The 10,000-nt window shown below is 45.1% G+C and overlaps 3 non-coding genes across 3 annotated transcripts in view; all 3 read left to right on the top strand.

Annotated features, from left to right (window-relative positions):
• The first annotated feature begins 5,659 nt into the window (after positions 1-5,659).
• On the top strand, positions 5,660-7,599 carry LOC149408628 (small subunit ribosomal RNA). The gene has a single exon (XR_016305462.1). It is a non-coding gene; the product is annotated as a small subunit ribosomal RNA (ribosomal RNA).
• A 329-nt stretch (positions 7,600-7,928) lies between these two features.
• LOC149408627 (5.8S ribosomal RNA) lies at positions 7,929-8,090 on the top strand. Its single transcript, XR_016305469.1, has one exon. It is a non-coding gene; the product is annotated as a 5.8S ribosomal RNA (ribosomal RNA).
• Positions 8,091-8,499: 409 nt separating this feature from the next.
• LOC149408626 (large subunit ribosomal RNA) overlaps positions 8,500-10,000 on the top strand; it is a 4,063-nt gene continuing 2,562 nt past the window's right edge. The window contains exon 1 of the ribosomal RNA XR_016305465.1: positions 8,500-10,000. This exon is cut by the window's right edge and continues 2,562 nt beyond it. This is a non-coding gene — a ribosomal RNA (large subunit ribosomal RNA).

Genomic DNA, 10,000 nt, shown 5'->3' with positions numbered 1-10,000 from the left:
AGATTCATGAACTAATTTCCTCCACATCGCCTACTGCTTGACCCTCTAAAAAGGAAGTCCCACAGGGAACAATTGACCATTGACTCGGACAGTGAAGTTGGATCAGAACAAGATACTGCTCGGCGTATCCCGTTTTCAGCTGATAACCAGGAAATGGCCTTGCCATTGCACCCTCAACCACTCCGAATGCCGAAAATAAGAAACGGGGGTTAGGTATGTATTTATTTATATAATTTGTACATTTATTTATAACAATTACAAGTAAAATAGCCATAATTGTACCATTTATGCAGTGTATATGCAATTCCAAAAATCTCGCAAATGCGCTATAGGACACAAAAAATAAAAATCTATTTTTTTATCTACCGCATTCAAAAAGCACGTAGCTCTCGTGAGTTTATAAATAAATTAGTGCGGCTCGCTCTACTATATAGAAGACGTCATTGTTATGACGTCCTCGAGAGTGAGACTCTGGTACAAAAAAAAAATAATTGGGCCAGTATATCATTATTAGATAAGTGATCGTTTATTAGTTGAAAAAAATATTTAAGCAAAGCAATACCTCTACTTGTCTCTAGGGAGTGGTAATTGGTCATGCCTAATATATAAATCGATGGGTAAAGCCAAGGGTAACGTCCATAGAGCCGCGAGAATAAAAAAACCTTAAAAAAAATTTATGGACTCTTTCAATGCGTAAAGTGTATGTTAATTCATGTGGAGCGAGCCCAGATGATAACCGCAACAGAAGCGGTACATGATTACCAGAATGCCCATAAAGAATGTTTCATTACAGTTTCAGTTAAATTTAAAAGCAGTTTCCGAGTTGTTGCTCTGAAGGGGTACTGTCAGTACCTAAAACAGGGCAAGAAAGTGGTGGTTCTCCTCCAGAATGTTATTTTTTTTTTTTAACCGAATTTTCGAAAAAAAAAAGACGATGGAGACGTGTCCCGTATTCTGGTTAGGTTAGGGGTTAGTGACCGGATAAATCGTCAAAATCAAAATTCAACAAACCTTTAAACGGCGATGTGAGGTCATGAAAAGTGATGAAACAAAAACTAGGTTGAATAGGTTACGAGTATAAGTATTTAACCCAATTTTTGTTTCATCACTTTTAATGACTTCATATCACTTTTTCAATGTGTGTTCTGTTGTCATTGTGGTGATTTATCATGCAACCTGATTGCATTTATCGATTTTCTTTTAATTTTAATTAATTTATTTATTTATTTATTTCATCGACACTCGTGGCGGTTTTCGATAAACTTAGTGTGGCTTTCTTCAGTCGCCCTATGTATTATGATTATATATAAAATTTATGATCAATATGGTTCCATGCTAACTCAACACGGTGACTGTTCAACACACTTTTAAAAAGTGATATAGAATCATTAAAAACGATGATTTGTTTAAACCTAACCTAACCTAACCTTACCTAACCTAACCTAACCTAACCCAACCTAACCTAACCTGACCTAACCTAACCTACTTAACCCAGTAAAAAAAAGTTTTTGATTCATCACTTTCCATGACTTTACATAACTTTTTAAATATGTGATGAATTATCATTTTGATGATTTATCCGGTCGCCGATCAATATAATATAGAAACCCAACTTACGACTTGTAGTATGATATCGAAAAAAGAAATCAATTCACAAACCTTTCTTCTTTTTTTTCGTCTTTTGATGAGTTCAAAACATTGTAGACGATAGATGGCGTAGCGGTTTCGGGGAAAATTAGGTTTTTTGTTATTATTCTTCTTATGCTGTGTACCTAAGTGTCATATTTATGTGTGAATAAAAATTATAAATAATAATAATAGTAATTATTTATTTTTTGGAATAACTTTACTGAGTAAAACCTAATATTGTAATATTTAATTATCGAAGATAATATTAGCGAATTCTAAAAGAAAATCTGAAAGAGAAAAATCACCAAAATAATAAAAAAAAAAAAAATCAGTCCTAGATGTGACCGTATCCTTTTCTGATTTTTCTGTTTCAGATTTTCGTTTAGAAATCGGTAATATTGTCTTCGATAATTAATAAATTAAATAAATCATTTTCGTCAGGAGGTGAGGGAATGCAATTCAGAGCGGCGGGCGCGGGTAAAGCGCGGGAGTAACTGGAACGCACTTAACGGCCCTCAAAGTGTTTTCAAAATTTTCTTATTTAAAAATAAAATATTTATTTTTTTTAAATTTCAGAATCGAACTCATAACGTCATTTTTAGTGTAGAATAATAAATTTAGCCGCGGTTCGGTGCAGCGGGGCCGGCGATGAGTGGGATCTGATATCGAGTAGCGGCCGCGGGTGGACGGCGGGAGTAACTGCGACGCACCCGATGACGCCATTTGCCCCGGGCACGGTGTGATTTAAAAGAAAAAAAAAAAAAAAAAAACTTTTTTTTTGACGTATTTTATTTCAGAATCTAATTCGGAACGCCATTCTTAGTGTAGAATATTAAATTTAAAGGTTTCGGGAGCATTGGGACCGGAGCTGACAAGATCTCATTTCGGATGATAGCCGCGGGTAAACGGCGGGAGTAAACGGGCCGCACTTAATGGCCCTCAATGTGAAATTGTAATTTATTTATTTTTATAGATTTTTATTTCGGAATCTAATTCGGAACGTCATTCTTGCAGCGTAGAATAAAAAATTTAAATGTTACGGGAGCATTGGGACCGGAGCGGAGCTGAGAGGATCTCATTTCGGGTGGTAGCCGCGGGTAAACGGCGGGAGTAAACGGGCCGCACTTAATGGCCCTCAGTGTGAAAATGTTTATTTTTTAGTTTTCTTATCATGTATGTATGTATGTATGTATGTATGTATGTATGTATGTATGTATGTATAATTTAACATTTCGATAGTGAGAAGACGTGAGCGACGAGGGTAAATTTATTTTTTCGAGACCGAGCGTGAGCAGTCGGGCAGACGGCCGGAGATGAGGCGACGCGGCTCGCGCTACTGCGGCCGGTTCCGCGAGAGGCCCGACCGCCCGGGCGTCCGTCTGAGCGCAGTCGAGGAGTCGGAGCGGGCGCATCGCGGTCTGTAATAGTCGGTGAATTTGTTTTATTCGAATCCCTTTTAAAATCGTTTTCTTACTATGTATGTATGTATGTATGTATGTATGTATGTACTTATGTATAAATATACAAAAATCTCTTCACTTTATATGTTTTGTTATGATTTTTTTTTTCTCCTATTTACATATGTTTTAAAAGTAAAATTTTATTATTATTTTTTTACACTTCACAGACGAGTGTTTTTGGACTCTTGTAGAGGTAAAAATGTTAATTTTTAATTGAATATATTTTTAAAAAATGTACGTGTAAATATGAATTTATTTGATTTAATTTCAATGTCGTCTATTAAGTTTTCTTTTTTTTTTAACTCAACAGAATAAATGATATAATATAACAATTCTAAAATGTTGCCTAGTCTTGTGGGTGCCGGGTGAATTTACTTTATGTATCAGGTTAGGTTAGGTTAGGTTAGGTTAGGTTAGGTTAGGTTAGGTTAGGTTAGGTTAGGTTAGGTTAGGTTAGGTTAGGTTAGGTTAGGTTAGGTTAGGTTAGGTTAGGTTAGGTTAGGTTAGGTTAGGTTAGGTTGGGTTAGTGTAGGTTAGGTTAGGTTAGGTTAGGTTAGGTTAGGTTAGGTTAGGTTAGGTTAGGTTAGGTTAGGTTAGGTTAGGTTAGGTTAGGTTAGGTTTGGTTAGGTTAGGTTAGGTTAGGTTAGGTTAGGTTAGGTTAGGTTAGGTTAAGTTAGGTTTGGTTAGGTTAGGTTAGGTTAGGTTTGGTTAGGTTAGGTTAGGTTAGGTTGGGTTAGGTTAGGTTAGGTTAGGTTAGGTTAGGTTAGGTTAGGTTAGGTTAGGTGGTTAGGTTAGGTTAGGTTAGGTTAGGTTAGGTTAGGTTAGGTTAGGTTAGGTTAGGTTAGGTTAGGTCAGGTCAGGTTAGGTGCGATTACAATTTTTGCAAATAGATAAATTGACAAAAATTTTTGCCATTAAAATTTATGCCAATAAAATTTTCTGCCAATAAAATTTGATGCCAATAAAATTTGATGCCAATAAAATTTTCTGCCAATATAATTTTATGCCAATAAAATTTTAGGCCAATAAAATTTTCTGCCAATAAAATTTGATGCCAATAAAATCTTCTGCCAATATAATTTTATGCCAATAAAAATTTTTTGCCAATACTTATTAGCAAAAAATTGATCTTTGTCAATGGAATTTAAATTTAAAAAAGTAAAATAAATACAAAACAATACAAGAACAACACGTCAACTCAACAGAGATCAAATGGGAAAATAATTCACCGACTCCAGATATTTTCATATCGGAGGGTTCGGCTCGGTAGAACTCCTAACGGGGCCTATAAATAAATCCTACAGATCCCTCAACATAAACATTTAAAAAAATCTTTTGTTATCCTACATGTATTCAAAATGACCGACTTTTGCATCTTTATATATAAATTTTTTGATAGATCTAATACGCCTAAATTTTTAATAAGAGAGCTAGGTATAATGCCGGTAGCCGAAATAACGAATGGTAATATTTTTATAGTCTGAGAATGCCAAATTCTTTTTTTCTCATTTCCTAAATCTGTGTATTTTCTTATTTTTTCACTAACAGATTTTTGAATATTACAGGAATTCGGAATAGCGACATCGATGATATAAGTTATTTTTAAAAATTTTGTCATGTAAAACTATATCGGTTCTATTATGACTAATCGCTCGATCTGTTAGTTATATATTTAGTTAGTTATGTTAGTTATTTATTATTATTATTATTATATCTATGTTAAGTTTTTATTTTTATTTGAAATATGTTCTTATTGTGTAAATTTGAAATAACTACGTACCTCTGTATTAAGTTTTTTTAAACTCACCGGGAACGGTCGGTCGGTATCATCGATTAAATGAAATAATTTAAAATTTCCAAAATGCGAATACGAAAGTAAGTGACGAGAGTAAATTTATTTACCGAGACCGAGCGCCTTGTGCCCGGTTTCGCGAGCCGCCCGAGGCCCGACGGCCCGGCCGCCTGCGCGCCTTCGAGGGGTCGGAGCGGGCGCATCGCGCTCGGCGCCGTCCCGAGCGAGAACGCGACCCGGCACAGCTTTGTGCCCGCCGAGTGTGGCGGGCTCTCGATGCACGGCGTTCGCAAACTGCGGCGGCCTATCGGTCGTGTCGGCGGTGTTATTTGCGAGAAACTACGTGACGCCCGCTTCTGCGCGGCGTTCGCGCTCATGTTTTGACTCTGGAGTTCCGCGCGAGCAGAATTTTCAAAAGCAAAGGCGGAGGATTTTATCCCCGTCTCACTGTTGCCTCGCCAAAGGCGTGCGCTTTCGGTGTACACGTTTTACGAATGGGAATTATAAATCGGACGATAGCGTCGTCGCGGGTGCGGTCTCTCTCTCTCGGGCGGGAGCCGTCCTACGCGCGCTTTCTTCGTTTGAAGCAAAAATTTTCCCGCGGAGCTTTCGTCTAGCGACGGTCGCCGAGCGGGAGAATATAGCGGTACGCATAATGAGCGTGACTCGTGCGGGTGACTCCGTCGCGTGTTCTTTAACGCCGTGTTGTCCGCGCCCTCTACGCGAGGGCGGGCCTCTGTCGTTCGGAGGATTAAAAACCCTCCGACGGTGGTGCAGCTCCCTGGTTGATCCTGCCAGTAATCATATGCTTGTCTCAAAGACTAAGCCATGCAAGTCTCAGTAAAAGCCGAATTAAGGTGAAACCGCGAATGGCTCAATATATCAGTTTTGGTTCCTTAGATCGTACACGGTTACTTGGATAACTGTGGCAATTCTAGAGCTAATACATGCAAACGAGGTTCTGACCGGTAACGGGAGGAATGCTTTTATTAGATCAAAAACCAATCGGCGGCGGGGTTCGCGCCCCGTCCGTCGCCATTCGAGATGACTCTAGATAACTTTGAGCTGATCGCACGGTCTAGCACCGGCGACGCATCTTTCAAATGTCTGCCTTATCAACTGTCGATGGTAGTTTATGCGACTACCATGGTTGTCACGGGTAACGGGGAATCAGGGTTCGATTCCGGAGAGGGAGCCTGAGAAACGGCTACCACATCCACGGAAGGCAGCAGGCGCGCAAATTACCCACTCCCGGCACGGGGAGGTAGTGACGAAAAATAACGATACGGGACTCGTCCGAGGCCTCGTGATCGGAATGATTACACTTTAAATCCTTTAATGAGGATCCATTGGAGGGCAAGTCTGGTGCCAGCAGCCGCGGTAATTCCAGCTCCAATAGCATATACTAAAGTTGTTGCGGTTAAAAAGCTCGTAGTTGAAATTGTGTCCTGCGGTGTCGGTCTACCGAATGCGGTACGACAGGCACGTCTGCGGGGCTTCTCGCCGGTGCGTCCACCGCCGGCGTGTGTCGGTCGGCCTCACGGTCGGCCGCGCACCGAGGCGGGCCGTCGCGGCTGTTTACTTTGAACAAATTAGAGTGCTCAAAGCGGGCTAACACTTGCCTGAATATTGTACGCATGGAATAATAGAATAGGACCTCGGTTCTGTTTTGTTGGCTTTCTGATACCAGAGGTAATGATTAATAGGGACGACTGGGGGCATTCGTATTGAGACGTTAGAGGTGAAATTCTTGGATCGTCGCAAGACGGACTAAAGCGAAAGCATTTGCCAAAGGTGTTTTCATTAATCAAGAACGAAAGTTAGAGGTTCGAAGGCGATTAGATACCGCTGTAGTTCTAACCATAAATGATGCCAGCCAGCGATCCGCCGAAGTTTCATAATTTTAACCCGGTGGGCAGCTCCCGGGAAACCAAAGCTTTCGGGCTCCGGGGGGAGTATGGTTGCAAAGCTGAAACTTAAAGGAATTGACGGAAGGGCACCACCAGGAGTGGAGCCTGCGGCTTAATTCGACTCAACACGGGAAAACTCACCAGGCCCGGACACTGGAAGGATTGACGGATTAACAGCTCTTTCTCGATTCGGTGGGTGGTGGTGCATGGCCGCTCTTAGTTGGTGGAGCGATTTGTCAGGTTAATTCCGGTAACGAACGTAACTCTAGCCTATTAAATAGACGTGCAACCGGTATCACGAGGGTCCGTGTGCGCGCGGCTTCGGCGTTCGCGCGTCGGGGTCGTGCGTTTCGCGGTCTTCACTACCGGCGTACAATGAAAATCTTCTTAGAGGGACCGGCGGTATATATAGCCGCACGAGATTGAGCAATAGCAGGTCTGTGATGCCCTTAGATGTCCTGGGCCGCACGCGCGCTACACTGAAGGGATCAGCGTGTCCTCCTTGGCCTAACGGCCCGGGTAACCCGATGAAACCCCTTCGTGATAGGGATTGGGGTTTGCAATTCTCCCCCATGAACGAGGAATTCCTAGTAAAAGCGAGTCACCAGCTCGCGTTGATTGCGTCCCTGCCCTTTGTACACACCGCCCGTCGCTACTACCGATGGATGATTTGGTGAGGTCTTCGGACTGGTGCGCGGAAGCTCTCACGGGCATCCGACGCGTCGGAAAGTTTGACCGAATTTGATCATTTAGAGGAAGTAAAAGTCGTAACAAGGTTTCCGTAGGTGAACCTGCGGAAGGATCATTTCCTGTGTTTAATGTTTGCGCTTTCCATGATATGAAATATTATTATGAAACAAAACATATATTATACATATATACCATAATCGAACGAATGCTAAATTACTGCGTCGGAGATCGCCCGAGGGCGCCGATGCGAACCGAGAACCGCCGGCGTCGAGCGGAGGAGGGCTTCGTCCTCTATCCGCTCGTCCGGTGAAATTTTACCCGTCGCCGTGAAGGCGGCGGTACAAAATTAATCTTTTTGTCGAATGGAATTATAAACATTTCGAAAACGCAAACCAAATTGTAAAAACCGAAAACTAAAACGTATCTATTTATGTTTGTTATCATTATTACCCTGAACGGCGGATCACTCGGCTCGTGGGTCGATGAAGAACGCAGCTAAATGCGCGTCAGAGTGTGAACTGCAGGACACATGAGCATCGACATTTCGAACGCACATTGCGGTCCGAGCAAGACGTAGTTTGTCGACGGACCACTCCTGTTTGAGGGTCGCGCACACAATGCGACCAGACTGTTCTCTCGCCCCCGTCCTCGGACGGGGGCGCGCAGAGCGAGCGTTGCCGGCGTCGCCGGGGCCCGCGCGCGTCGTCTCCTCGGAGACGCGCGCCGGGACCTCGGCGTCCGGTTAAATTTGACGAAGTGCTCTCTCGATGCGCGCGATTTCCGCTTGCGTTATACCAAACGCGGAGGAACGCGTGCGAGCCTTGAGCTAGCGACGACGCTGAAAACTGGGCAGTCTACCGCGCGAGCGGTCGGCTGTCCGGGGCGATCTTCGCGCTCTCGGCCGCGCGCACCTCCGCGGACGCTCGTCGGTTTCGCGCCCGCTTGACAGAGTCTGCACGGGCGAGAATACGCGCACACTTGCTTTGCGTACTTCTCGAATTTATAAAATTTTTGTTGTCGACCTCAAATCAGGAGAGATCACCCGCCGAACTTAAGCATATCAGTAAGCGGAGGAAAAGAAACTAACGAGGATTCCCCGAGTAGCGGCGAGCGAAACGGGAAGAGCCCAGCGCTGAATCCTGCGGCCCCGGCGGGCCGCCGGGAAATGTAGCGTTCGGGAGGAGAGTTATACATACACGCGCGGTCATTAGTCACGGCTGCCTGTCCAAGTTCATCTTGAACGGGGCCCGCTTACCCGCAGAGGGTGCCAGGCCCGTGGTGACGGTAGCCGGCCGCGACGGTCTCTCTCCCTAGAGTCGGGTTGCTTGAGAGTGCAGCCCTAAGTGGGTGGTAAACTCCATCTAAGGCTAAATACTACCACGAGACCGATAGCGAACAAGTACCGTGAGGGAAAGTTGAAAAGAACTTTGAAGAGAGAGTTAAAGAGTACGTGAAACCGTTCAGGGGTAAACCTGTGGAACTCAAACGAGCGAACGGGGAGATTCATCGTGTCTTCCGTCGGGGCTCGCGCCTCGCGCAAACCTTCGCCTTCGGCTTTCGGGTCGGGGCGGTGGGTGCGCGGGTGCGCCGTCAGGCTCCCGGAGCGCGTGCACTTCTCCCTTAGTATAACACCGCGACCCGTCGCGCCGCGGTCGAATGCGCCGTGCGGTTGACCCGTCTCGCTCTGCGAGGCGGAGCCGCGGTGTCCACGGCCGCGGCGTACATTACGCAGCGACGGTAGAGAACGAGGATCGCGTCCGCCCCTCGCGGGCGTCCGTCGCGCTGCAGCGGCGTCCTTCGCGTGGCCCCCGGCGTCTAGTGCGTCGCGGGTGTCGCGCGTCGGGTGTCCGTCGTTAGCGGCGCGCTCTCGGACGGGACGCGTCCCGGTCGGCGGTGGTTTTGTTTTGGGCACTCACAGGACCCGTCTTGAAACACGGACCAAGGAGTCTAGCATGTGCGCGAGTCATTGGGAACACTGATAAACCCAGAGGCGAAATGAAAGTGAAAGGCCGGCCTCGAGCCGGTCGCAGGGAAGATGCGCGGGCGTCGTCAGACGCCCCGCCGCATTCCCGAGGCGTTTCGAGAAAGCCCCCGTGCGATTATCGAGACGCACTGAGAGCGTACACGCTGGGACCCGAAAGATGGTGAACTATGCCTGGTCAGGTCGAAGTCAGGGGAAACCCTGATGGAGGACCGAAGCGATTCTGACGTGCAAATCGATCGTCCGAACTGGGTATAGGGGCGAAAGACTAATCGAACTATCTAATAGCTGGTTCCATCCGAAGTTTCCCTCAGGATAGCTGGCGCTCGAGAAACATGACGGTTTTCGGACCGCCATTCGCACAGTCTCATCCGGTAAAGCGAATGATTAGAGGCATTGGGGCCGAAATGGCCTCAACCTATTCTCAAACTTTAAATGGGTGAGATCTCCTTCTTGCTCGAAGATGAAGTAGGAGCTCGGATGGGAGTGCCAAGTGGGCCAATTTTGGTAAGCAGAACTGGCGCTGTGGGATGAACCA

Source organism: Hesperophylax consimilis, unplaced genomic scaffold, assembly GCF_061612785.1.
Source record: "Hesperophylax consimilis isolate HC1 unplaced genomic scaffold, BYU_Hcon_1.0 scaffold_152, whole genome shotgun sequence".
In the NCBI taxonomy this organism is placed as follows: domain Eukaryota; kingdom Metazoa; phylum Arthropoda; class Insecta; order Trichoptera; family Limnephilidae; genus Hesperophylax; species Hesperophylax consimilis.
The sequence above is the reverse complement of the archived record's forward strand: the minus strand, read 5'-3'. Positions and strand labels throughout refer to the sequence as shown.